Source organism: Corvus kubaryi, unplaced genomic scaffold (genome assembly GCF_017639235.1).
Source record: "Corvus kubaryi isolate FWS band 111438036 unplaced genomic scaffold, C.kubaryi_AGA036_p1.0 split1-131, whole genome shotgun sequence".
In the NCBI taxonomy this organism is placed as follows: Eukaryota; Metazoa; Chordata; class Aves; order Passeriformes; family Corvidae; genus Corvus; species Corvus kubaryi.
Genome location: NW_024582073.1, coordinates 22,204,016 through 22,208,381, shown reverse-complemented (window position 1 = coordinate 22,208,381; position 4,366 = coordinate 22,204,016).

The window sequence follows — 4,366 nt, the reverse complement described above, 5'->3', positions numbered from 1 at the left end:
GCTCTTCAGTCTGCCACTGTTTTGTCCTTCTCTCCTTACTACATCCACCATCCTGATTTTCTTTTCCTCTCTCTGCCTCACCATCCACCTGTTTCACTACCTTTTGTTTTGTGTACCCTGCCCCCCTTACACCGCAGACAAATATGAAAACAGAAAAAGTTACCACCTCCCTACTGTTTATTGCTGTGCCCCATCAGAGGTGCCATTAATTGCTTGTATGAGCACTCCTAATCTATTCCAGTGCACAATAAAACAAATAAATGGAGTCCAAAAGTGAAACTGATCCCTCCCTCTCCATTTCCATGAAAAGGACCTCTGTGATCAGAATTTAGAGAAACAGTACTGTGCTTCCTACTTTGAGTTCTTCTCCCAGTAATTCTCTTGATTATTGAGATAAAAATGCAGCTCTCTTCCCTATCAGTTGGTCGATTTTGCATCCTTTCTGCTCCCACTGAGAGCATTTCTTAGGCAGTAATTTCAGTATCCAAAACCCGGGTAACAATTATTCAAATAAAATAATAAAGGGGAGAACGAAAAGCTTAATACTTTTATTTAGTAACATAGTGAATTTAACAGCCTAATCACCTTCTGTGCCACTCTGATCTCTGACTGCCACACAGCTCATGCTGAAATAGCCATAATATTTCACAGAGATGGAATGGATGTGGTAAGAGGCCAATCTTGTGATACTTCTTCAAAACAGAGAAATGGACATGGTAGTGCCTGCCAGATAAGTACTTGGTACTGAGCTACTGAAGCCAGCAGTGGCTCTCCCAGTGGTTTGGGTGTGAATTAAAAGCCTGAATTCCACATGAATCAATGCATTTCTACCACCACAGTTAATCTTCAGCTGAGTTTAAACTCCATCCTGCATCAGCTGTCAGCCAGCTGAAGAGTTGCCTTGCCTCTAGGGATGAGATGGTTTTGTAGCAATGAAGCACTGAAAGAGAAGTCAAGAAGTCATCCAACCATACAGGCCACTCTCCCACCATTCCACCCTCTGCATTAAAGTTAAGTAAATCACTTTAGATAATCTCTTATAGATATTTATTCTGATCTGCATTTCTGTAGCACAAGTCCTGGGATTTCTATCAAACCCTTTTCCTGGATACCCTCTTAAGAACCAGACTCTGTTTCTAATACTTACCCTGGTTTTCTTTGCTGCAAATTTAAGTGATTTCTCATTCTTCCTCAATTGCTTATAAATGATTACCAGCGACTTTGTAGCCACATTTTACATACAGAACACTGTTGTCCCCTGTCTTCCTACTCTTTTTTTGCTTTTCTTTTTGCAGTTTAAACAAAGGCACATCTTTCACCCCTCATGTTTTCCAGATTTCCGTTATCCTCTAGAGTCTTTCCTGTTGATCATTATGAGGGCAGCAAAGCTTCCCAACTCTGCAAGCAGCATGTCAAAATGCCATTAGGCTGGGAGCTGTGAGGCACGTACCTTGGAAAGATAAGCAGGGAGGGAACCAGTGCTCTGGAAATGAGTTGCAGCACTAAAAGGATGTGGCTCCTGTGAACAATGATAATGAAGAAAAAATGGAATCCCTACAAAAATCTGCAAATCTGGGGCAGCTATTCCCCAGAGTGACTCAGTGAGTGTGATCACACCACAACTCAAGACACCTTGTTTTCTCTGTATTGGGAATTTGGATTATTCAGCAGCCCCCGGGCAAGCGAAGACTGATGTGATATGGCCAAGGTAGGAGAGATGCACTTGGACTCTTCGAGAGCAAGTGTGTGGCCAACCCTGCTTAGCATCTGCATATCAAATCTCTTAAAAGAGGGAGAAAGGCTCTTAAAAGACAGATGAACTATCTCATGACCAGAAATAATGTTGCCACACACATCATATAGATACTTTCATCCAGATGAGTTACACAAATATTTTTGCATTAAGCTTAATTTTCTTTTCCTCATCAATAAGATGTAGATACCGCAAACATACAGTTCTACTAGTGGGGCATGGAATTGGTCCTGTAAATTATCCATAATTGCATATAGGATCAGATCTGAATTAACTCAGCTTGATGTTCAAACCTAGATCCTGAAGACAGGTGGTTTATGCTTTGGAGTACCAAAGCCTGGGCAATGAGTTCAGTATTCTCTAATTTTTTCATGTGTTCTTAATAATAATTGCTTGTAGGTCTGACTTTCCCAAAACATGATCATAAAGAACACATTTGCAAAGTTAGTTCCAGCATTTCCTCATGCTGAAGAACTTTGTAGGTAAGATTTCACAGTGATATTAATGAATTCCCAAGCGATCAAAATTGATTTCAGAGGCTTAAATAACTTACAGAACTGGAAAAGCTCTGAAATGCAAAACCTCCAAGACACTCAACATATGAACAGATTTGCATCTCCCCAGTATTAAGGTCCATTAACAACCTATCATGTTGCCAGGAGACAAGCAGAGGTTACAGCCTACCTGAAAAGTGACCTCTGGTATGTATCTCACAAAGTTGTGCAAGCAAAAACAATGTTAATTTTTGGCAATAATGATATTCTAGATTTGGCACGGAAGAGTCAGATTAGCATCTCTGTTGCTGCAGAAATTATAGTTAGGTGCTTTTTTTCTAGGAGGTGGGAAATTCAGTCAGCAGTATTCTGATATGAGATTCCTGATAAAAGCCAACTCAGAATAATATCTCACCGACTTCAGAAGACTCCAAAAAGGGCAAAAGACACCTCATCTCCAAGAATGGAAGGATCTGGTGTATGTTTTAGTCTGGTTGTCCTTTATACATTTTATTTAAACCTGTGTCTTTTAAAAAATATTGTCGATGTGATAATATCATGTGAAAGAGCAGAGTACAGACTCAGACACCAGCACTTTCTGGGTATTAAAAAGCAAAAATTCAGAGGAGTGATATGAAAGGCAGTGATAGCAAAGTAAATCAGGCAAAACCAAAATGTGGGGTAGTAACAAACATACTTAGCTGGAGAAGGGCTCTGCAGAGTCCTGTTGATGAGGAAAAGAGAAAGATGGTGTAGGTGCAGAAGTGAGAAGAGAAAATCTGCTGCAAACCGTGTGCAGCAAGTCAGCTGTGATAGGCACTTCATAGGGAATTCAGTGCCCAGGCTCAGATGCTGGATCATGGCTCACAGGGAGCAGGACACTCCTCTGTGGGGGTTTTCTCAGAGAAGTATACTTGTTCTGCTATTGATTTTTGCAACAACAACAACAAAAGCAGGTAGAAGTTTCTTGGATCTGAGCAAGGCTCTAGAACAGAGAAATGATGGAGGATGTGCACACTAGAGAAGCATCAAAACTTAATTTAAAATACCTTCACCTTTGTAAAGTCAAACCTGGAAAAGGGTAGGGAACACCTGGATGCAGGGCCTTCCTACATGACACCTGTGTATCTGGGAATTTATCTTTAATCTAGGATAGTCACCTATTTTTTTGTGAATTAATTTCAGAGTAATCTCTGTTTGGTCCAGACCCAGGGAGTGTTAGGAAAAAAAAATTAAGATCTTTATTTGAATGAAACCAAATACTGTGGAAATGTTCTCCTTTTCCTTTTCTGAACAGCCAATAAAGACAGAAACACCTCTAAAAATAACTTGGAAAAAAACCCCAAACCTAGGTGAGGAAAAAAAAGAAAAACAAAAATAAAACCTCTGCTTTGGGATAAAGCTAAAGCAGGGAAGAGACAGATTCCTGAAGTAGAATTATTGGGAAGATCCTCCTTCAACAGGGCTCTGTGAGGATACCCTCTCCCCGCATCTGTGTTCTCCTGTAAAGATGATCATCATTTTATTGGGGGGCGAGGGAAAGCGATCGAATAAAGAGCCCCCGGCGGGTGGAGACCCGGTTGCTCCTCACCCCGGCGGGGCTGTGGGGCTGTCCGGACGGGTGGCCCTGGGGCGGGGGGTGCCCGGCTGGCCGAGGGGCGCTGGGGACTCATCGAATTCACCTCCCAGCTGCGAACAGAAGCTGCTTTGGGTGGATAGAAATTTAGCCCCCTGTCTTCCAGCCCTCCCCGCCTCTCCGCTGGCGGCCCGGCTGCGCTGGTCCCGTTTTCACAACAGGGCGGCCCGGGCTCTGCTCCGCAAAGGCGTCGGGAAAGGTGCGAGCCTCGCACTGCTGCTTCCTAAGGGAGGCCGTGAAACATGGGCTCCCGGCCCGAGAGGGTCTGGCAAAACGAAGCGAACTTGAAAAACAGGTTTATCTCAAAAAGTAAAATAATCAGAGTAATAAAGAGACAAAACAGACCAAAACGGATTAAATTAAAGAAAGGAAAGAAAAAGAGAAAGAAAGAGAAAGAGAAAGAGAAAGAGAAAGAGAAAGAGAAAGAGAAAGAGAAAGAGAGAAAGAGAAAGAGAAAGAGAAAGAGAAAGAGAAAGAGAAAGA